At 38.6% G+C, this 24,974-nt stretch overlaps 1 pseudogene; it reads left to right on the forward strand.

Annotated features, from left to right (window-relative positions):
* The first annotated feature begins 6,036 nt into the window (after window positions 1–6,036).
* Window positions 6,037–7,775, forward strand: LOC117019541 (eukaryotic translation initiation factor 4E-like; annotated as a pseudogene).
* The last annotated feature ends 17,199 nt before the right edge of the window (window positions 7,776–24,974 follow it).

Genomic DNA, 24,974 nt, shown 5'->3' on the forward strand with positions numbered 1-24,974 from the left:
GGTGAGTTCAGGGCACCGCCGCAGGTTTAAGTTGAAGTTTGGGTCCACCACGGTTCACACGGCCAATGGTTGCGAATTCAATGGCGGCCCTTATACCGCAACTGCCTGAAGAGCCCAAGACCAAACGGAGAGAGGGGCGTTTAGAGATAGACCAAAGGCGACCCGACCGGGCGGGAGAGCTTCCTTCCCGGGGGTAGCGAGCAGGTGGTGGCCTGCAGGTGGGGAGGCATTAGCTAGAGGGTCATCCCCTCTAGCTAACGCGTGCGGAGGCCGAGGTGATACCCAGGGTCTCCAGCTTGGTTGGAGGGGTTCGCCACAGGCTGAAATCGGAGAGAGTTTATAAATCATACTAAGGTTTGAACTTCAACCTGGGGTCATTGGGAACCACTGAAGATTTTGTTTTTAAAGGACGTTCTAGTTGCATTGGAAAAATGGATCTGAGGTTAAGACGGGGGCGCCCTTTAAGAGGCAGCAATAATCTAGGTGAGAAATGAGGATGGCCTGAATTTAGGAGTTGGAGTGGAGAAAATGGAGAAATAGTAAGACGTTTGAATTGTTGTGACCTAATTATTCGTTACAATTTGTAGTAGTCTGGCCTGAGCACCTGAGTGGAATGTGGTCCCAAGCACTGGAAAATGGAATACAGGACGAGTAGGTTTGGAGGGAAGACACAGGTTTTTTTTTAAAAAAAAGATGTAATTAACATATAACGTTCACCCCTTTAAAGTGTATGATTCAGCCATTTTTAGTACATTCACAAGGCTGTGCAACCATCATCACTAATTCCAGAATATTTTATAACCCCAGATAATAATTTTGGTACCGGTTAGCAGTCACTCCCCATTCCCCCTTGACAATCACTGATGTACTTTCTGTTTCTATGGATTTGCCTATTCTGTACATTTTATATAAGTGGATTTATACAATATGTGGCCTCTTCGGTCTGGCTTTTTTAAGGGTCATCCATGTAGCTTGAATGGATTAATTTAATGGCTGAATAATATTCCCTTGTATGGATATACCACGTTTGTTTATTTATTTATCAGTTGATGGACATTTGGGCTGTTTTGCTTTTTTCTATTATAAACAATGCTGTGAACATTCATATACAAGTTTTGTGTTTTTATTTCTCTTGGATATATAACTAGGAGTGTAATTGCTGGGTCATACTACATTTAGTTCTGAGTAGGGAGTGTCAAATGCTAATAGCACTTCCAAGATCTTTTTCTGTATGAAGGAGTTTAGGAATTGTAACATGGTTTTGGAAACCTAAGTTAGTTTGTAATATGGTTTCCAGTTGGATCAGTTAAGTAGACAGCACAAGAGCGGTAGGCAGCACAGAGGCATGGGTGGGGTGGGGTGTCTCATTTGTACTGGCAGATTTTTACTTTATAGAGGTGAGTGGGTGACAGCACAGAGAGGCCCATGTCATTGAAAGAAAAAAATTATTACATTTCTAGAGGGAAGAGGGCATGCCACACCACACGGAAGGTTTTGGTCAGGAGGCAGAAGCAGGAATGAGGAGAAAGCTTAGGTCGGAACCTTTATTCCATAAGAAAGGCAAGGCAGGGCAGGGTAAGCCTTTAAAGATTGGCTAGTTTGAATAATTCTGGCAAGCTCTGGGCTGCAGGAGTGGTCTCTAGTTGCCTGGCACAATGTTGGCTTGGATTGTGAGAGTTAAAGGTGATTGCTTTGCATATGAGAGGCCGCTTCCAAGTAAGATGGTTACTATCCTTAGAATTAGCCCTGGGAGGGGCAGTCTCCTCACCAGCAAGATTTTAAAGATGTCAAAACATCATAAGATACAGAAAATTTTTTAAAAAAATTAATGCACAGGGACATGGCTAGGACGATGGGAAAGACAGTTGTAAAGGTGGCGCTTATTTTTCTTCAGTCAGATTGAAAATGAAGGGCCTGAGTACAGTTTAGGACTTAAATCTCTTGGAGGCCCAAGGAAGACATCCCCTCCCCGCCATCTGGCCATACAGTAGTATTCTTTTAAGCAAAATGAGTTAGCTGAAGTGTAGTCTACAGAAGGGAGAGTACCTTAAACCTTGGATTCTCAACTGAATTACCTGTGGAAAATTTAAACAGGAAATGTTTGAACCTTAGACCTGCTGAATAAATCTTGGGTAGAGTTTCCGATCTGTGTCTTTTGAAAGTTTCACAGAAAATGGTGATGTCCTCTACGTTAGAGACTGATAGTCACTACGTTTAACCAGTGCCTACTGAGCAAATCTTGTAGGCTAAATTCAAAAGAGATTCCAAAAGCTGGGTGAGGGGTGACTGGGATTTAGTTAGACATGATTCCTCCCTTTAAGAAAGTTCTGGAGCAGCTTTCTCTTTGGCCCAAAGTGGCCCATGGGAGCCTCCTTGACCTGGACCTTACTGTGATTCATTTCCAGCAGAAGCTCTGAGGTTCACACTCGACGCTGGCATTAGGCAGGAGTCACCCAATGTTACTAAGATCAGGGACAGTGTCCAGAAACAATGTTATGAGGTCCACGTTACTTCAATGGGAATACTGCATGTTCCCTGCCAGCATTTGTGGCAGAACTGTACTCCCTGCCAAAGCACTTAAGCCAGGGACATGAAGAAAGGAACATTTAATATATTAAAAGGATTGTCCTGTATTTGATAAACTTTGCAGTGTTTATCAGAAAGAGAAAAAGGATGCAGAAGTGTGTGGAAAATGATGACAACACATTCCCAGTAGAGGTTCTGTTTTCCAAGCCCATAGGAGTAGATCATTTTGGGGTCCAGGGGAAACAGGCAGAGGTTGAATATACTGATTATCACTTCCTAACCCTCCTGGAATATTTCCTTTTTGGACTTTTGGCATCTTCCATTGAGTTAATGTTTTAAACAGTCCTGTGCAAGAAGTGAAAGGCCCTTGTCCCAGGTCTGTGGTTTGGTTATAAATCAGAAAACTAAAACCTGCCCAGCTCCCTCTCATTTATCTTGGCAGGGACTGGGGAGAGGGCAGGTTGAACAAGGGAAGAGTTGTCCGTCTTCCCAGTGCTTTGGTCATAAAAACTTCTATTTACTGTTGTATAATCCTGTTTCCTACACTACCAGAATTGTGAAATCAGGAGGGGAAATAACTATTTTACATGTCAAAGTGTGCAGAAGTCATTCTAGGTTATGCTGCGTTTCTGTCTATCTACCACTGCCACCTTTTGTATCATATGGTTCTATTAATTTTGCTAGATGAGTCTAAGGGGAAACTCCAAGCAGATATGCTGGCCTCAACTGCAAAGCGGCATTTTCCCTAAGAATAATGGCACTCAAAAAGTTTTTTTTCTTTAAATTAAAGTTTGTTGGGGTGCCAATTGTTAGTAAAGTTACATAGATTTCAGGTAAGCACTCAAAATTTTGATGTTAAAATTAAGTCATCTTCCATTTAATATTATTAGGATGGCAGTACTCCCCCAAGTGGTCTACAGATTGAGTTTAATCCCTGTCAAAATCCCAATAGCCGTTTTTTGCAAAAATGAAAAAACAGTGACCTTAAAATTCATATGGAATTGCAAGGGACCATAAATAGCCAAAAGAATCTTGAAAAAGAACAAAGTTAGAGGCTGCATACTTCTGATTTCAAAACTTACTACAAAGCTGCAGTAATCTATGGGACTAGAAGTCAGGGTAGTGCTTGCTTTGGGAAGGGCTGGTAGGGAGGACATGGAGACTTTTGAGAGCTCCTGATATTTTGCTTTTGAAAATCTCAGGGGGTAGTTATGTGGGTATGTTTGCTTTATGAAAACTCTTTGAATCGTACATTTGTGATTGGTGTACTTTTTTGGTAAGAATGTTATATATACTTCAATAATGAGCCTTTTTTTTTTTAAGATTCCTTTTATTGGGGGAGGGGAACAGGTCTTTTTTGGGGAACAGTGTGTACTTCCAGGATTTTTTCCAAGTCAAGTTGTTGTCCTTTCAGTCGTAGTTGTGGAGGGTGCTGTTCAGCTCCAGGTCCAGTTGCCGTTGCTAGTTGCAGGGGGCACGGCCCACCATCCCTTGCGGGAGTCGAACCGGCAACCTTGTGGTTGAGAGGACGCGCTCCAACCGACTGAGCCATCTGGCTCTGGCCCATGTGGGAATCAAACCGGCAGCATTAGGAGCACAGAGCTCCAACCGCCTAAGCACCGGGCCGGCCCAATAATAAGCTTTTTAAAAGTAGGGGAGAAGATGAGTGAAGTCCCTTTAAAAGTTCTTGAATCTTTTTCACCCTTCTCTTATGAAAATGACAGAATTCCACATACCTTGCACTTACGTGTGGGATAGGTTTGGCATGTCAGAATTACATTATTCTGGTTTTCCTTGGTTTGCCAGAGAGGTTGTCAACTAGATCTTTCTATTGCAGTTATTCATTATGCAATATTTGATATATCAAAAAGTATAATGCACTTTTTAGGAACTGTTTTATGGAAACAAGCACTTGATAACAAAATCTTAAACTCCTTTGCTACAAAATTTTTGAACTAGAATGGGCTTGTGTTTATTGGGTATAACCAGATGGCTTCACCTCTGTGTGTACACATCCACACGCCCTTTCACGTTAGGAATTCAATTTTCTTTAGTGAAGATCAGAATTGGAGTCAGAATTTAAAATCAGGTCTAGTGACTCCAAGATCTTCATTCTTTTTTTGGTAGTGTGTTCTTCTTTATCTTCAAAATTTCTGTCTCAAAGCCTTTCTGGAACAAGGGATGGCATAAGTAGTCATTCCAACTTATGAGGTGCAGGTTTTCCAACAGGTTGAGAATTACAGGATAGTTTTCAGTAAGTAGAAAAGCCAGACTTTTTTCTTCCTGTAGTTTTCCTAGTTTTACCTTTATATCTGTCTTTATATTTTTTTATTCTAAGGTACTAATATGGAAGTATATGTAGGACTTGACAGATACAAAGGTAAAGAAGCTGTTTATTTTTTTAAAATGCAAACAAACAATTTACATAAAGGGAAATAAAGTCAGTAAATGACATGGAAAATCTTTGATATGAAAAATTCATACTTGAGCCACATCCGTATGCCATTTTATAACTATTTAAGTAGTAAAAGTTTTAAAAGGTTACAGCATTTAATGTTAATAATGTAAAATGGTGTGGAGGCTTGACCCTTTTTTGAGGGGGGTAAAGCACGTAAAAAATGCTCAACATCATTAGTCATTAGAAAAATGCAAATCAAAACTACAATGAAATACCACTTCAGATCCACTAAGACAGCCATTTAAAACAAAAACAAAAAACAAACAAACAAAAAAACCCAAACCCCCAAAACAGAAAATCAATGTTGGCAAGGATGTGGAGAAATTGGAACCCTCATCCATTACTAGAGTTGCTGATGGTGTACGTGTTGTGGAATCAGTGTGGAGCTTCTTCAACAGGTTAAACATAGAATTACCATATAACCCAGTAATTCTGTTCCTAGGTATTTGCTGAAAAGAATTGAAAAAAAAGGTGTTCAAACAAAAACTTGTACTCCTGCTCCCAATAGCCAGACGGTAGAAATAACCCAAGTGCCCATCAGTCGATGGATGGATAAACAAAATGTGGTATATATAATGGAATACATGTTATAATATATGTTTGCTTCTTTTTAATGATTATATTAAGGGGCTTATTAGTTTTAAACGTTTACCAGGTTCCATTACTGCCCCACTAATTTATTGAGTAGGCAGATTGGTTATAAATATAAGGAAATTTTATGAGTATTGCTTTCCTTTCAACAAGTTGACATTTCATACTTACCACATCATGTCACATTTATTTAGTCATATCATTTATCACATCATTTAGTCACATTCATATGATTGAGTAACAAACATTTTCAGAGTTGAAAAGCTCCATATAGTTGGTAAAGGAACCTTTTAATTTTGAACCTGAACTGGGCCAAAATAAATATACAATTTTACCTCTAGGAAGAAAAGAACATTTATGAATTGCGTCCTAGGCACCTTCTTTGGCCTTTTCCATCCATTGTCTCCCTTAATCCTCTGAACATTTCTATGAGATAAACACTGTACTCATTTGGATCTAAGATGGCGACTGTGGAACCGGAAACCACCCCTACTCCTAATCCCCCGCCTCCAGAAGGAGAGAAAACAGTCTAATCAGGAGGTTGCTAACCCGCAACACTATATTAAACATCCTTTACAGGACAGATGGGTACTCTGGTTTTTTAAAAATGATAAAAGCAAAACTTGGCAAGCAAACCTTCGGCTGATCACAGAGTTTGATACTGTTGAAGACTTTTGGGCTCTGTACAGCCATATCCAGTTGTCTAGTAATTTAATGCCTGGCTGTGACTGCTCACTTTTTTTTTTTTTTTTTAAAGATTTTATCGGGGAAGGGGAACAGGACTTTATTGGGGAACAGTGTGTACTTCCAGGCCTTTTTTCCAAGTCAAGTTGTTGTCCTTTCAATCTTAGTTGTGGAGGGTGCCGTTCAGCTTCAAGTTGTTGTCCTTTCAGTCTTAGTTGTGGAGGGTGCAGCTCAGCTCCAGGTCCAGTTGCCGTTGCTAGTTGCAGGGGGCGCAGCCCACCATCCCTTGTGGGAGTCGAATCGGCAACCTTGTGGTTGAGAGGACGCGCTCCAAATAACTGAGCCATTTGGGAGGCAGCTCAGCTCAAGGTGCCGTGTTCAATCTTAGTTGCAGGGGGCAGAGCCCACCATTCCTTGCGGGACTCGAGGAATTGAACTGGCAACCTTGTGGTTGAGAGCCCACTGGCCCATGTACCGGCAGCCTTCGGAGTTAGGAGCACGGAGCTCTAACCGCCTGAGCCACCGGGCCGGTCCAGACTACTCACTTTTTAAGGATGGTATTGAACCTACTTGGGAAGATGAGAAAAACGAATGAGGAGGACGATGGCTAATTACATTGAATAAACAGCAGAGACGAAGTGACCTCGATCGCTTTTGGCTAGAGACACTGCTGTGCCTTATTGGAGAATCTTTTGATGAGTACAGTGATGATGTATGTGGAGCTGTTGTTAATATTAGAACTAAAGGTGATAAGATAGCAATATAGACTACTGAGTGTGAAAAGAGAGAAGCTGTTACACATAGGGAAGGTATACCAGGAAAGATTAGGACTTCCTCCAAAGATAGTAATTGGTTATCAGTCCCACGCAGACACAGCTACTAAGAGCGGCTCCACCACTAAAAATGGGTTTGTTGTTTAAGAAGACACCTTCTGAGTATTCTCATAGGAGACTGCGTCAAGCAATCGAGATTTGGGAGCTGAATCAAAGCGTCTTCAAAAGCAGAGTGGACTGCGTTTAAATTTGATTTCCATCTAAATGTTGCTAAGATATAAGAGAAGTCTCATTCGCCTTTGTCTTGTAGTTCTGTGTTCATTTTTTAAAAAATTTTGGCTAGAGTGTCTACTTTCCCAATCAAAGAATTACCGTACACATCATCCCCAGGATCCATAAATGTGTTCCTGGCCCACTCTGTAATAGCTTAGTAGAATTACCATTACAAACACATTTTACTCATCCACAATATTAAAAAAGAACCTGCATTCTATACCTTACAGGAAAAGAATTCTGTTTAAGTTCCATTGTATGCAGGAGCATATTTTGCTGGTTTGAAAGAGTATAATAATACAGTTTTCTAGCAATTTTCTTTGTTTCTTTTTACAGCATTGTCTTTGCTGTACTCTTGCTGATGGCTGCTAGATTTTAATTTATTTGTTTCCCTACTTGATACCATTAGTGATTCTGATTTCAGTTTTTCATTTGTTTGCTTTTGTTTTATTCCTCATGTAACATTGGTGAAGGATCCAGGAATATGACACAAAGGTGGAATAAATAATTTTGTGCAAAACAAAACAAAACATTGTACTCATTTATAAATGAGTAATTTGGCCAGGTCACAAAGCTAATAAAGCAGACCCAGGACTCAGCCCAGATCTGTCTAAGTACAAATTGATTGTCTCACCAAATTATCTTCCGTCCCCAAATCCCAAGTGTTCACATTTTGGGGATTGGCTACCACTATGTCTTTTCTTTTAATAGGACCTCTAGTCCATTGACCTAGTCCTTCTCCTCCACATCCGTACGCAGCTTGTAGGCCATCATGCCTGTAATATTCCTAATAGTACCCTACCGTAGCCCCTTTACTTTAATCTTGTCCACTAAAAAAAGAATAATATGCCTTTTAAGGCTCTTCATGCTTCGCGCAATCCCTTTATTTTCCTCATAATGTATCTGCTGAAGGATTTTAGCAGATTGATTTGTAGCATTTTCCACCGTTTGTGTTTTGCTTATTATCATATTTGTATAGTTTGATGTGTTCCTCTTTACTCAATAATTCCTGCAAATTTACATCTGGATCCAGAGGCTTTATCAGGCTAGGATTTAATCCCTTTGGTAAGACTATATAGATAGTGTTCTATTCGCATATCAGGAGGCGTATAATTTCTGGTTTTTAGTCTTTTTTTCAACAATAGCACTCAGTAATGCTCAGTGCCTAGGTCTCTCGCTTATTTGGATATTGCATAATGGTGATATTCTAATTAATTTGTTTTCATATATTAGCTGGAATAATTTTATAAGGTCAGCCTTCCCCTTATCTACTATTAAGTTACCCTGTGGTATAGTTCATATAGGAAAGGCAGAATAAATCTTTGATTCTTTCCTTTATCCATAATGAATTGGTTCTCTGTCATCCCCAGGTGACAGGTTAGTTTTGTTTTTAAAATGTCATTATCGACTGATATATTTAAATTGTTTAATGGTTTTTAATTCATTGAAGTTACTATCCTTATTGGGCAACTGTGGGAAAATGACTAAATTGTATAGGGAAGCTACAGGAAGATAAGAATTCTTTTTAACAAGGTCTGTTTGTATAGAATTCTTTCAGTCTCAACTTGTAGTCCTTCATAATAAGAATGTACTTTTCACTTTTCTGGTATAGAGAGGACATCTCATGTGGGAATTTCATCTGCTTTTGCGGAAAAGGAGAAAGATCAGAATGTTTTTCTTGTATTTGATGTTTTCAGGTGCCTTTAACTGAAAAGAGTCGATATGCCAATGCTGCTTATTTTGGAATGGCACGTTCTGAACTCTTTCACTGGTACGTCAAGATGTTTCGAACTCATCTTACACATTTTCTGCCCCCACATTTGGAATCAGCTATTTCTCTAAGAAACCTTGGTTTCTTTTAGTGGGATATGGTATTTCAAAATCATAGTCTTGGTGCTAAGAATGTTCTTTGGTTCTGTGTTGGCCATTGTTCCCAGGCCTTTTCAGTGATCACAGCTAGGAAGTGTGTGTGTATACATTTAAGATAAAATACTTTGTGAGTTCATACAATTTCTATTTAAGTTCAGGGTCTTACTTAACTACTTCTATATGACATATATATCTCCTTTATTCCATATCAAGAAGCCTGATTTTCAAGGACATGGGAGGATAGAAAGAAAATATTCCAGTGTTACTCATTGGTTTTATCCCACATTACACATATAGCAGTCTATATTTAAATGCTGTCACAACTGGTTGTGATTATTGAAAACATTTTAAAAAGTTGTGCATATGCTAGTTCCAGTCTCCTCTCCCTTTTTAAAAAAATTATGTACTGCATCTACATTGTGAGATCATGTAGCCATTACTAGTATTATCTCTTTCTTTTAACCGTCATTTATTCTTAGGTTTACAAGTAACTATGTTTAACTCATCATCAGTTCTTTTTTTTTTTTTAAAGGGGAACAGGACTTTATTGGGGAACAGTGTGTACTTCCAGGACTTTTTTCCAAGTCAAGTTGTTGTCCTTTCAATCTTAGTTGTGGAGGGTGCCGTTCAGCTTCAAGTTGTTGTCCTTTCAGTCTTAGTTGCGGAGGGCGCAGCTCAGCTCCAAGTCCAGTTGCCGTTGTTAGTTGCAGGGGATGCAGCCCACCCTCCCTTGGGGGAGACGAACTGGCAACGTTGTGGTTGAGAGGATGTGCTCCAACTGAGCCATCTGGGAGCTCAGCGGCAGCTCAGCTCAAGGTGCCGTGTTCAATCTTAATTGCAGGGGGCGCTGCCCACCATCCCTTGTGGGACTTGAGAAGTTGAACCGGCAGCCTTGTGGTTGAGAGCCCACTGGCCCATGTGGGAATCGCCTTTGTAGTTAGGAGCACGGAGCTCCAAACGCCTGAGCCACTGGGCCAGCCCATCATCAGTTCTTTACATTGATGTTTTCTAGTCACTCTAGCTCATTCTTTAGTATATTCTTTATTTAGAACTCATGAGAACAATATTCCCTGAGTTCTTGCTTGTTGGTAACAGTCAGTGCCCTATATACTTGAAGGTCGTCAGTTTTGCTGGATAGAAAATCCTTGGTTCACATTTTTTTCCCTGTCTTGAATCTATGACTCCATTTTCTTGTGGCACAAAGTGTCGCTGTCAAAAAGTTTGATGAAAATTAATTATTTAAAATATATAGATAATTTCTTTTCCTTTTGAATCACATGCTCATTTTAGTTTTTAGCATTTATTCTAGTTCTAGCTTTGGTTTTCTTCTCCAGAAATTCCATCATCTGTATGTTGTATCTTCTTTGCTATCTTCCACATTTGTTACTTTCTCTCAGATTATTTTTATTGTTCTTTATTTTTGTTTTTTCTTGAAATCTTCCTTTTTTACTTGCCATTTCTCTTAAAGTAGTATTTAAGTGTTTATTTGCTCTCATGTTCCTTCTACTTCAGTGTTCAATCCGAAATGATTTTTTTCTTTCATTTCTAATTCTTAAATTGTTAAATTTCTGAATTTTAAAAGTTCTGAGTTATAATGTTCTTTCATGTCTTATATAATAATGTTTTTAAGCTTGTTTTTAAATAGTACATTACAGTTTTGCAGTTTTGATTTTTTTTGGAGCATGTCTTCCTGACAGGCTTTTATTGTTTGTAGGGATGTTATTTTGCTCTGTTTTCTTTTTTTTTAGTAGTAGCATTATATAGAATTTCACCTAATGATACGTTTCTGTTGCTCATTTTTGTGTGTGTGAATTTCATTTTCCTGAACTGTTAGAAAACTTGGTTCAGATAGCTTTTCTATCTTTTTCAGAGCTCCTTCTGTTGTGTTCATGTAGTGTTAAAATATGGGACTTGCTTTGTGAGATTTCCAACTGTTTCCCTGTCCCACTTTTATCTGGACCCTCTCTTTTCTTCATCTTTGTTGTCTCTCTCCTGCTCAATTTTTATTCTGTTGCCAGCAGTTTCTTCTCAGTGGGGGGTTGGACAGAAGCCCTGGTGGATCAAGGTTGAGGTGTCATAAGGGCTAGACGCCTCCAGAGGTTTCTGCTGGCCCCTTGTACATACTTGCTATTTGAGTAGGCAGAATCCTTCCCAGTTTCAGTAGAACTGCCCTCAAAATGGCTTTTAAGTGAATACCTGTTGGTTATTTGAACTTTCATCTCTGGTCTGTGAAGACACCCTGTTCTCCCTGTATATTCTCTCACGTAGGCACTGATAGCACTCAAGTGTTATGGTTATAAACCTACCACCTTCATTGTCCACCTATATTTTAGGGGTACAAAATAAATCTGTCTATATTTTTGTGTCTTTTGGGAGCCTTGCAGATGTTTTGTCATCTAGTTTTGTTGTAAATGTTATTTGAGCGTTTGATTTAGAGATGTATTTGCTCTCTTATGTGGGACTTTATCCGGACTTTATGCTGCCACTACAGTTATGTTTAAAGCCCGTGTATTGACCTTTAAATACACTGTTGATTCACATTGCACATACAATTTTTTAAAAAAATGTTTGAGTCTGTGTTCACTGAGTTTGTCTGTAGCTTTTTTGGAGGGGAGGGGCTGTTTATTAATAATGTTGATTTCAGAGTCATAACTTTGTAGAATTCTTTGATTTTTTTTATCATTTCTATACTCTGGATCAGCTTATATAATGTGAGAATAATTTGTTCCTTGAAGGTTTCATGGAACTTTCTCATTAAAACCATCTCAGTTTGATGCCTCTTTTAGAGTAGATCTTTAACCTTTTTTTGCTTTTTCTATATAGTAATTGGTGTATTTAGCATTTCTAAACCTTCTTGGAGCAGTTAGTATTCACCTCCACCAGCCAATAATCGGGCTTCCTCTCTGTTCAGATCGTCTCACACTGCTCCTTCGTCCTCCAGAGTGAAATCTGATTCTCTTTACTCTATGCAATCTGCTCGCAGAATTCCCATCATTACTTGTCTTTGCATTCACTGCATTTAAATACTGTTTTTGACTTTCCCCTAAATACATTTAGCTGTGACTTGATGTAATAGAAATGATTACTCATTTTTAAATGCGTTTATTTCCCTAACTGCAGGTCTTGTGGGAGTGTAGAACTTGCTTTGTACAGAGCCTGGCATTATCTATAGTTTGTTGCTTCATAAATACCTTGGGGTGATGATACAGAGTGATGAGAGTGTGTGGTCCAGGGGAGCAGGGGAGGGAACAGTTCCCCAGAGACTTCCTGCTCAGTGGTCATCAAGCGGAGCCTCCTGCTGCGCCCTCTGTGATAATGATGAGTGGCTGCGTGCCTGGGCTGGCTGGGTATGGGCCCAGGCTAGTGCCTGGCCTCAGTTCTGCCCTCAGTCTGTGTAGGTGGCTCTTAGCTGTGTGTGTTTTTATTCTGTTATAAACAACACTGCAGTGAACATCTTTACATCTGCTTCCTTGCACTCATGGGCCCGTGGAATTGTTACCCATGTATGGACTGTTGCCCACTTGCCCAGAGAACAGAGCTAGAGGACCCGGGAGGCTCAGCTTCTAGCCTTGCTTCTTGAAAGGGACCTGGTAGTGAGCGATAAATATTCAAAAGTGGAAGAGTAAATGTGAGCCCTGTCCTGCTGTTATCTCTGACAGCGTAACTACAGCGAATTCAGGGCCTATAGATGCAACGTATTTGAATTTGGAAAAGTCCCAGTATTCTCACCTCCCCATACGTTTTGATACCTAGAGGTCGAGATCAAGATGTCCTCTGTCACCCTTCCCCCCAACACCTAGAGGAATGGACCCCCTTGAGAAGAAATGTAGTGTCTCCCAGTATCCCAGTATCCTGGAGTGCTGAAATGAATTTTTACCACTGATGTCTTCTGCAAGATTCTCCAGTTCTGCCCCCAGTGACGTCTGAAGCTGTGGTCATAGGACAGAATCATCTGCCACTGGGGGGTATGGCTAGGTGCCCCCTGTAAGACTACAGCAGGTGGTAGTGACTATTTTTGTGACACCAGTTGGGCTAATCAGGGTCCCTATTAAGTATAACACAGAAGACAGAAAGGGGGAAAGAGCAGATGAGAAGGGAAACAAAGGAGCCCCAAAGAGAAGTGTGATTTAGGGGTAGTGGGGGTGCCACAGTCAGTGATGGCTTTGGCTGTCCCCCTGTGGTACCTGGGCCACAGGAAACAATTCCGGATGTGGCACTCTTCACCTGAAACTTGTGCTCTGTGCATTTGCTCCATTAAATGGCAATAAGGATAAACATGCCCTTTAACTGAATGTACCAGGTGAGTTGTCAGCAGGCTAATTACAGTGCTTGTAGATCAAAGAAGGCTCTTTCACCAGAGCTGTCACTTTGGTTTGTTAAGGCTTCTGTTTGTGCTCAGTCTGAAGCTGTCCCTTAGGCACACCGAACAGGGCAGAGGGTAACTGAACAGTCAAAAAATGTGTAAGGTATTTGTCAGCTGTGTTTAGTTGATCTTTCACTGAGGACAGTTTTTGTAACAAATGATTTAAAGAAAAGAAGGTGTTTTTCTTTGTTGAGACCAACAGGTGTTCACTGAACCCCTATGTGTGTGAAAAGGTTGAGTGATCTGGCTTACGGAAGTCCTTTTCCTATTTTTAAATTGGGTGGTTTTTGTTTTTTTTTATTGAGTTGTAGGAGTTCTTTATATATTCTGAATACCAGACCCTAATCAGATAAATGATTTTCAGATATTTTCTCCCATTCTGTGGGTTGTCTTTTCACTTTCTTGATGAACAAAGTTTTAAATTTTGAAGTCCAGTTTATATTTTCTTTTGTTGGTGATTTTGGTTGCATATCCAAGATTCATGAACAAATCCAGTGTTGTGCAGCTTTTTCCTTATGTTTGCTTTTAAGAGTTTTTTAGTTAGCTCTTTATGTTTAGGTCTTTGTCCATTTTAAGTTAATTTTTGTTATAAAATGTGGCAAGGGTCACTTCATTCTTTTGCATGTGGATATCTAGAAATCAGGAAAGATACCTATTTTCCCAGTACTATTTGTTGAAAAGACTGTCCTTTTCCCGTTAAATGGTCTTGGCACTATTGTTGAAAATCATTTGACCATATATACAGGGGTTTATTTCTGGGCTGATACTCCACTGGTCTGTATGTATGTCCCCCCCCTTTTTTTTTTAACAGAATGGTGTGCTATTTTTTATTTTTAAAAAAGGCTAGTTCATGTGTATGTGCGTATATTTACACACACATAAACATACGAGAAAAAGGGAGAGGATGAGGAAGAGAGAAAAAAGAGAGAAAAATAGAAAGATACACAAGTTAATAGCTAACATTCCATAGTTGTGGAATTCAGAATATGGGTATGTTTTCCTTTCTTTTTTTTTCTCCTTTGTTTCTCTTTTCCAATTTTATGCAATAATTGTGTTTGTTTTGTATTAAAAACACTCATGATAACCTTTTTTTTTTTAACTAAACTTTTTTTTTAATTGTTTTTTACTGGGGAATGTTGGGGGACAATGTGTTTCTCCAGGGCCCATCAGCTCCAAGTCGTCCTTCAGTCTAGCTGTGGAGGGCGCTGCTCAGCTCCAAGTCCAGTTGCCGTTTTCAATCTTTAGTTGCAGGGGGTGCAGCCCACCATCCCATGCGGGAATTGAACCGGCAACCTTGTTGAGAGCTTGCGCTCCAACCAACTGAGCCATCCGGCTGAAACTCGTAATAACCTTCATAAAAACAGTTGGTAGTCTTTAGAGGTACTTTCCAGAGTTTAAATTTTATGATCTAAGTGACTCAGTTTTTTAAAAATTGTATGACTAAGTTTTAAAAAAAATTGTATTAAAATATAGTTGGCATACAATACAATATAATAATAGTTTCAGGTGTACAAAATAGTGATTTGACATTTATATATCTTATGATGTGGTCACCACACTAAGTCTAGTAACCATCTGTCATGTTGTAAAGTTTTCACACTATTATTGACTGTATGTTTATGTCTACGCTAGTATCACACTCTTTTGATCACTGTAGCTTTGTAATCACATTTCAAAACCACATTTTGAAATCAGGAAATATGTGACCTACAACTTTGTTCTTATTTTTCAAGATTGTTTTTGATACTTGGGGTTCTCTTGAGATTCCATATGAATTTTAAGATAGGTTTTCTATTTCTGTAAAAAAAATCATGGAGATTTTGGTAGAAATTGCATGAATTTGTAGATAGTTTTGGGTAATAGTGACATTTTAACAATATTAAGTCTTCCAGTTAATGAACATGAGATATGTTACCATTTATTTATGTTTTCTTTAATTCCTTTCAGCACAACATGTACTATTCAGTGTATTAAGTCTTTCACCTCCTTGGTTAAGTTTATTCCCAAGTATTTTAATCTACTATAAATGGAATTGTTTTCTTCATTTCCGTTGAGGTTAGATCTCTATTGTTTTTCTATTCTCTATTTATCTGTATTATTTATTGTTTCCTTCTTCCTGCTACCTTTGGGTTTAGTTTGCTTTTCTTCCTTTTTATCCTTAAGGTGTAAAGTTAGGCTACCCACTTGAGATCTTTCTTTTTTAATGTAAACATTTACAGCTATAAATATCCGTCAACACTGCTTTTGCTGCATCCCAAAGTTTTGGTATGTTATCTTTTAATTTTCATTTTCCTCAAGGTATTTTCTAACTGTCCTGATTTTTTTTGACCCATTAGTTGTTTGAGTGCATGTTGTTTATCATTTGTGGATTTTCCAGTTTTCTTCTGTCTTTGATTTCTAGTTTAATTCTATTGTTATTGGTAAAGATACTTTCTGTTACAGTCATGTGCCACTTCACAGTGGGGATGAGAAATGCATTGTTAGGCCATTTTGTCATTGTTTGAACCTCATAGAGTGCACTTACACTGACCTAGATGGGGTAGCCTACTACACACCTAGGCTATCTGGCATAGCCTACTGCTCCTATGCTACAAGCCTGTACAGCATGTTACTGTACAAAACACCATGAGATTAAATCAAACTCAAGAGAAAATCATGCAAGAAATAAGTCTGAGACGTATGAGCCTGCTGCTGGCGTACATTTTTTTATAAGTAGAAAGAGTACACTCTAAAATAATGATAAAATGTAGTAAATACATAAACCAATAACAGTCTTTATTAATGTCAAATATTATGTACTGTACATAATTGTATGTGCTGTATTTTTATATAACTGTCAGCTCAGCAGGTTTATTTACACAAGCACTACCGCAAACATGTGAGTAATATTGTGCTATGACTGTATGATGGCTATGATGTCCCTAAGCAATAAGAATTTTTCAGCTCCATTATAATCTTATGAGACCACCGTTGTACGTGTAGTCCATCGATGACCGAAATGTCGTTACGCAGCACCTGGCTGTATTTCAATCTTTTTATATTGATTAAGACTTCTCTGGTCTAACATATGTTCTGTCCTGGAGAATGCTCCATGTACACTTGAGAAAAATATGTATTCTGCTGTTGTTGAGTGGTGTGTTCTGCATATGCCTGGTGTATATAGGTCCAGTTGAACTATAGTGTTATTCCAGTAGTCTGTTTCCTTATTGAGCTTCTGTCTAGTTGTTCTGTCCTTTATTGAAAGGAGAGTATTGAAATCTCCTGCTGTTATTCCAGACCTGTCTGTTTTTCCCTTCAATTCTCTGAATGCTGGCTTCATATATTTAGGAGCTCTGATGTTTGGTGCATAATATTTATAATTGTTATTATCTTCTTGATGAAGTGATCCATTTATCATCGTTTCATTTCCTTCTTTGTCTCTTGTAATGTGTTTTTTTTACTTAAAGTCTATCCTGTCTGATATTAGTAGAGCCACTCCAGCAATCTTTTATTTACTATTTGCGTGGAATATCTTTTTCTGTCATTTCATTTTCAAGCTATTTGTGACTTTAGATCTAAAGTTCGTTTCTTGTTGACAACATATACTTGGCATGTGGTTGGTTTTTTGTTTTGTTTTTTAATCCATTCTGCCAATCTGTGTCTTTTGATTGGGAAAATTAATCCACTTACATTTAACATAATTACCAATAAGGACTTTTGCGTTTTGTCATTTGTTTTTCTGGGTGTCTTATAGCTTCCTTGTTTCTTAATGCCTTGCTTATTGCCTTCTTTTGTGTTTAGTTGATTTTTGGTAGTGACATTTTGATTCCTGTGTCACACCTTTTGTGTATATTCTCTATATTTTCTTTGTGGTTACCATGGAGATTACAAATAGCATCCTAAAGTTTAACAATCTAAATTGTACTGAAATCAACTCAATGTCAGTAACATACAAAAACTCTACTTCTATTATAGCTCTGTCCATTTCCCACTTTATTGATGTCACATTACATATGTACACATTGTGTACCCACTAACATAGATTTATAATTATTTTTATGTATGTGTCTTTTAAATTCTGTAGAATATAAGAAGTGGAGTTACAAACTAAAATTACAATAATAGTTGGTGTTTACATTTACCTTTTCCTTTAGGTTTATGTGTGTGTTACATGCTGTTGAGTCAGCTCTGACTCCTGGCGATTCTGTGAATATGTGACGTCCACAGTGTTCTGTCCTCAGCAGCCCTGCTTAGCTCCTGTAGATTCGTGTCTATGGCTTTTATGGAGTTAATCCATCTCATATTTGATCTTCCTCTTTTCCTGCCGCCTTCTATCTTCTGTCTTCAAATAGCTGAAAGTTACTGTCTAGCATACTTTCAACCTGAAGGACTTCTTTTAGCATTTCTTTCAGGGCAGGTCTATATAACCTGAGCTTCTGTTTATTTGGGAATGTTTTAATTTCTCCCTCATTTTTGAAGGACAGTTTTGCCAGATACAGAATTCTCAGCTGTCAAGTTTCTGTATCTCTCAGCACGGTAATATATCATCACACTGCTCTGGCCTCCGAGGTTTCTGTTGAGAAATCAGCTGATAATCTTAATGAAGATCTCTTGTACGTAACGGGTCACTTCTCTCTTGGTGCTTCCAAGATTTACTGTATTTGTCAACAGGTTGATGATACCGTGGGTCTTAATGTGGTCTCTTGAGTGTAACCTACTCAAGATTCATTGAGTTTCTTGGATTTGTATTGATGTCTTTCACTGGGAAGATTTCAGCAATTATTGCAAATTAGGTATTTGAAAAAACATCTACCTCTCCATATCCTTGCAGACTGGATGAATGCCTGGAAGTCCTTCACTGATTTGTGGACTTGCTCTGAGCCTAGGAATTAGCTCTAGGTGAAAGGTTATGATCTCCTCTGGTCTTTTCCGAGGATGTGTTTTGCCTGGGTCTAGGTGTGGCTTTTTCAATTCTTTTATATACAAGGTCTGACAATGAAGTTTGCAAACTTGTTGCAATGATGTTGCTAACCTTTTTTGATATCAGAGGGATTATTCATTATGAATTTGTACCAACTGGACAGTTAACCAAGTTTCTATTTGGAAGTGCTGAAAAAGCTGTGTGAAAAAGTTAGACGACATGAACTTGTCACCAGTTCATGGCTCTTGCATCACGACAACGCACCAGCTCACACCGCACTGTCTGTGAGGGAGGATTTAGCCAGTAAACAAAAAACTGTTTGGAACACCCTCCCTACTCACCTGATCTGGCCCCCAATGACTTCTTTCTTTACCTGAAGATAAAGGAAATACTGAAAGGAAGACATTTTGATGATATTGAGGACATCAAGGGTAATATGTCATCAGCTCTGATGGCCATTCCAGGAAAAGAGTTCCAAAATTGCTTTGAAGGGTGGACTAGGTGCTGGCATCGGTGCATAGCTTCCCAAGGGGAGTACATCGAAGGTGACCATAGTGATATTCAGCAATGAGGTATGTAGCACTTTTTCTAGGATGAATTCACAAACTTAACTGTCTGACCCTCATACATAGCTGTTTTCGAAAGTCAATTAACCTCCAAGAGTCTCTTCTCCATGTTCTCTTGTGGCCTTAGATTATCTATTGTATATTTCCACTTATAAGCTCTTGTTCCAGGCTGCTGAGAGTCTTTGTTATCCCTGTAGCTTTCACGATTAGTGCCTGCTGCCTTCTCTGCCTGAGATCCATGTTAGTTGGGACAGAGGTTAGTCCTTCACACAGCCCCGAGACTGGTTAGAACAGTGCAAATAAGGTCTGCTCTACTCCGTCTGGTTAAGGGAGGGAACTGAGCTTCTGCCTCCTCTAGACCAAGACAATGCCATGCTAGGGAGGGTTGGCATTAATTGGGTATCCCCTTGGCTGCACTAGAGGTTTGTTTTTAAGATCTCCCGAAAGGTTAATTCCACCAGTTTCTGGTTGTTTTTCGTTGTCTCCATGGGAGCAAGGGTTTGGAGCTTCCTAGTTATCCATTTTGCTGTCACACCTTAAATGTAGGGTTTTTGTAGATGGTCTGTTATCATGTTGAGGAAGTTCTTCTCTATTCCTAGTTTGCTGAGTTGGTTTTTTATAAAAATATTAAATGGATGTTGAATTTTATGAAATGCTTTTTCTGCATCTATTAGTATGATAATGATGTTTTTTCTTTGGCCTGTTAATGTGATGATTTATGATTGTTGAATTTTGAACCAGCCCTTCATACCTGGAATAAATTTCCACTTGGTTGTGATATATAATTATTTTTATACATTGTTTGGATTCAAATTGTTTATATTTTGTTGAGGATTTCTGTATGTATATTCATGAGAGATATTAGTCTGGTTTTCCTATTTTGCAATGTCTTTGTCTGGTTTTGGTATTAAGGTAATGCTGGCCTCGCAGAATGAGCCAGGAAGTATTCTCTCTGCTTCTGTCTTCTGAAAGAGAGTATATAGAATTGGTATAACATCTTAAATTTTTGGTAGAATTCACCAATTAACACATCTGGGTCTGGTGCTTTCTGTTTGGGAAAGCTATTGTTGATTCAGTTTCTTTAGTAGGTTTATGCCTACTCAGATTAACTGTTTCTGCTTGTGTAAGTTTTGGTCCGTTGTGTTTTCAAGGAATTGGTCCATTTCCTCTGTTATCTAATTTATAGGCATAGAGTTATTCACAGTATTACTTTATTCTCCTTTTAATGTCCACAGGATCTGTAGTCATGGCCTGTCTTTCACTTTGGATATTAGTAATAAAGTGTTCTCTCTCTTGTCTTGGTTAGCCTGGCTAGAGGTTTTTCAATTTTATTGATCTTTCCAAAGAACCAGCTTTTGGTTTCTTGATTTACTCTATTGATTTTCTGTTTTCAATTTCATTGATTTCTGCTCTGACTTATTTTCTTCTGTTTACTTTAGAATTAATTTGCTCTTTCTATTAATAGTTTCCTAAAATGGAAAGTTAAATTATTGATTTTAGATTTTTGGTTTTTTTTTTAAATAATGCATTCACTGCTATAAATTTTCCTTTAAGCACTGTTTTTGATGTATTTCATAAATTTTGATAAATTATATTTTCATTTAGTTAAAAAATATTTCTTAGTTTCTCTTGAGATTTTTTCTTTGATGTTTGTGTTATTTGGAAGTGTGTTGTTTAAGCTTCAAGTATTTGGGGATTCTCCAGTTATTTTTGTTACTAATTTCTGGTTTAATTCTTTTGTGGATTCTGAGCGTATAGTGCATGATTTCTGTTATTTAAAATTTGTTGGTTTTTTTTTTTTATGGCCTAGAATGTGATCTATCTTAGTGAATGTTCCATGTGAGCTTGAGAAGAATGTGTATTCTGTTGTTGTATGAAGTAGTCTATAGATGTCTATTATATCCAGTTGATTGTTGGTGATATTGAATTCAGCTATGTCTTTACTGATTTTCTGTCTGTTGGATCTGTCATTTCTGATAGAGGGGTGTTGAAGTCTGCAACTATAATAATGGATTCATCTGTCTCTCCTTGCAGTTCTGTTAGTTTTTTTTGCCTTATGTATTTTGAAGTTTTGTTGTTAGGTGCATACACATTAAGGATTATTATCTTTTCTTGAAGAACTGACCCCTTTATCATTATGTAATGCCCCTCTTTATTCCTGATAATTTTCACTGCCTGAAATCTGCTCGGCCTGAAATAAATACAGCTACTCTACCTTTCTTTTGATTAGCGTTAAGATGTGCTTTGGAATTTTTTGAACACTAGACATGATGCACTGAGTAAAAAGAACTGAGGAAAGTAGGCGTTTACTGTGAGGTTTTAAATTTGTCTAGTTAGGAGTTAGGCTGTGTTTACCCTTTGCTGTAGCTATAGGTGTCCGAGTTCAATTTTCCTCTGGTGTCTGTGTTTTTGTCTCCTCTGTTGTCTTTGGGATTTCCTAGAGATGTCTTAAATAAGGTCTGAGGAGTGCAGTTTTTTCTGTTGTATTCTCCTTTTGTTAGACAGGAGCCCTATTGATGTGGTAAGGAGAAGTGTTTCATCGTTCTGTGACGAGGTCTTAGTCCTTTAGTGAACCTGTGCCCCTGGCCTGTGACCTTCACAAGTGCTTTTCTGTTTGGGTTTTTCCTCCTTACGTGAAACAGGAAGGCAGAGGAGGCTAGAGTTGGGCATTTCCTCTTCTCCAGGTTAGTTAGGTTCTGGTAAAACCTGAATAAGTTAGGCTCTAGTAAAAGTTTCCCTTGAGGACAGGCCTTATTAAGAACAGAATACTCTGGGCATATCTCAAAATGGCTACTTTTCTCCTTCCTCTCCCAGAAGTACAAGTGTGTTTTTTTTTTATTCACTGTGAGATCCTGGAAGTAAAACTCACAAAAGTGTGTGGGTCCCCCTAAGAATAGGCCCTCCTGAAGTTTTATTAACTCTTTTTATTAAACTTGTCCACATTGAACCTCCATCAATTATACTTTGATCTTTGCTGCCCTGGTTTCTTTCCTGGGCATCTGCTTCAGTAAGCTATGATTCTCTGTATCTTCCTGTCTTTTTCTCCAGTTGTTTGGGCTGTTTTGTCCTGTGACCTCAATTCTCTGGTGGATCTAAAAAGAGTTGTTTTCAGTCCTGGTGTCTGAGTGATTCCCAGGGCCCAGCAAAGGGACCAAGTTTCCAGGGCCCTGAAGACAAGGGGTAACACTCCAAAATATGGACTCATTTTCCACTCCACCTTCATTAGCCGAGCAGCTGCCAAGAACAAAGGCCGCATCTCCCGATACCTGGCAAACAAATGCAGTATTGCCTCACGAATTGATTGCTTTTCTGAGGTGCCCACAAGTGTCTTTGGGGAGAAGCTTCGAGAACAAGTTGAGGAACGGCTGTCCTTCTATGAGACTGGAGATATTCCACGAAAGAATCTGGAGGTCATGAAGGAGGCAATGGTTCAGGCTGAGGAAGCGGCTGCCGAGATTACTAGGAAGCTGGTGAAACAGGAGAAAAAACGCTTGAAGAAGGAAAAGAAACGGTTGGCTGCAATTGCCCTCGCATCTTCAGAAAATAGTAGTACGCCGGAGGAGTGTGAGGAGACAAGTGAAAGACCCAAAAAGAAAAAAAAGAAAAAGTTCCAGGAGGTTCCTCAGGAAAATGGAATGGAAGACCCACCTGTCTCTTTACCCAAACCCAAGAAAAAAAAATCTTTTTCCAGGGAGGAGCTGGTTAGTAGTGATCTTGAGGAAACAGGTGGCAGTGGACGTCTTTCCAAGAAAAAGAAATCTTTCCCCAAAGAGGAATCAGTTATTGACCCTGAAGAGGCAGGAAATAGGAGTGTCCCCAAGAAAAAGAGGAAATTCTCTTCCAAAGAGGACCCCCTCAGCAGTGGACCTGAAGAGACTGCTGGCACCAAGCACAGCAGCTCCAAGAAAAAGAAAAAGCTCCAAAAGCTGGCCTAGGAAGATTAGAATGGACACTAGTACACTGTTGGGGTATAACCCTAACCCATAGTGACACATCCCGACCCATTCCCGACAATAAAAACAAATTCACAAAAGTAAAATAAATAAATAAATAAATAAATAGAAAGAGTTGTTTTTCAGTTTGTTCACCTTTTTTCTTATTGTCAAAGTGGAAGTGATAACTCCCAAGCTCCTTACATGCCAGACTGGAAAACGAAAGTCCTCTGCCTTTCTTTTTTTCATTTTCTCTTTCTTTTTCTTCCTCTCTCCCTCTTTGTCTCCTTTCTCTTTCTCGCTCCCTCCCTTCCTCGCTCTTCTCTTCTCCCTCCATCCTCTCTCCCTCCCTCCCTTTCTTTAAAAAAATATTAAAATATAGTTGTCGTACAATATTATGTTAGTTTCAGGTGTGCAGCATAGTGTTTTTAAATTTATATACCTTATGATGTGATGGCTACAGTAAGTCTAACCATCTGTCACCATGCAAAGTTATTACGATATTATTGACATATTCTCTATGCGTGCATTACATCCCCTTGGCTTATTTATTTTATAACTGGAAGTCTGTACCTCTTATTTACCTTCACCTTTTTCATCCATCCCCTCACCCTCTCCCCTCTGGCAACCTCAGTTTGTTCTCTGTATATGTGTGTCTGTTTCTGTTTTATTTTGTTTTGTTTGTTTTGGTTTTCTTAGATTCCACATGTAAGTGAAATCATAAGGTATATGTCTTTCTCTGTCTGACTTATTTCACTTAGCATAATACCCTCTAGGTCCATTCATGTCACACATGGCAAGATTTCATCCTTTTTATTGCTGAATAATATTCCATTACACACACAAACACACACACACACACACACATCTTTATCTATTCCTCTATTGATGGACACCTAGATAGCTTCCATATCTTGGCTATTGTAAATAATTCTGCAGTGCAGATATAGGTGCATAGATCTTTTCAAATTAGTGTTTTTGTTTTCTTCAGGTACGTACCCAGAAGTGGAATGAAAAGAATTCCAGTTGATACCTTTTTTCTTTTTTTTTTAATTTCACTACTCTAATAACGTCATTCCATTGTCCTTTGGCTTAAAGCAGACGTCTCTTATCATTCTCACTTTTAGTTACCTCTACATAATATGCTTTTTTAAAGCCTGGCTGCTTTTGAGATTTTTTTTCTTTAACACTAGTTTTCAATAACTTGATTTGATGAGGTGCCTTGGTGTTTTCCTGAGGTTTATTCTCCTTGGGTTTTATTGAGCCTCTTGGCTCTGTGAGTGTATAGCTTTCACTATATTTCGGAGATTTTTGCTTATTATTTTTTCAGATGTTGTTTCTGTTTCCTTCTCGCTTTTCTTGTTCTGGGACTCCAGTTCTGTACACATTGGACTGCTTAGTTTAGTAGCTGATGCTTTTTTTCTCTGTGCTTTATTTGAGTGGTTTCATTTGCTATGTCTTTGAACTCTGATCTTTTCTTTTTCAACATTTATCTGATATTATTCCCATACTGTATATTTTTTCATTTCAGATATTGTTTTTACTTTCTCTAGAAGTTCTATCTGGGTCTTTTTATATGTTCTGTTTATCTCCTCATCAAGTTTATGTTTCCTTTTACCTTCCTGAATATATTAAGTAAGCATATTTATAATATTTGTTTTATTTTCCTTGTCTGCTTGTTCCTTTATCTCTGTCATTTTTAGGTCAGTTTCTATTGATCGATTTTTCCTATGGTCATAGGTCATACTTTCTCTTTTTTGCATGCCTGATACAGTAGTTATCAATCCACCCTTTATTGCCTGCTCGTTATACTGGAACATTTCTCCATTGCCAGCTAACCTGATGTTAATCTTTGTCAGTGGAGGGTTTTGGAGGAGAATGGGCCTTTTTTCCTGGTTCTGCGTGCTTCGCTTATTCCTGTTCTGTGACGTAGGCCGGCATGTGGGACTCACAGGGGCTCTCAGCCCCAGTAAGTTTCCGTGGCACCTTCTCAGGCGGCTTCCTGGCTGCAAATTCAGCAGCACTCCCACAGATGCCAG

Source organism: Rhinolophus ferrumequinum, assembly GCF_004115265.2.
Source record: "Rhinolophus ferrumequinum isolate MPI-CBG mRhiFer1 chromosome 15 unlocalized genomic scaffold, mRhiFer1_v1.p scaffold_54_arrow_ctg1_1, whole genome shotgun sequence".
NCBI classification, from domain to species: domain Eukaryota; kingdom Metazoa; phylum Chordata; class Mammalia; order Chiroptera; family Rhinolophidae; genus Rhinolophus; species Rhinolophus ferrumequinum.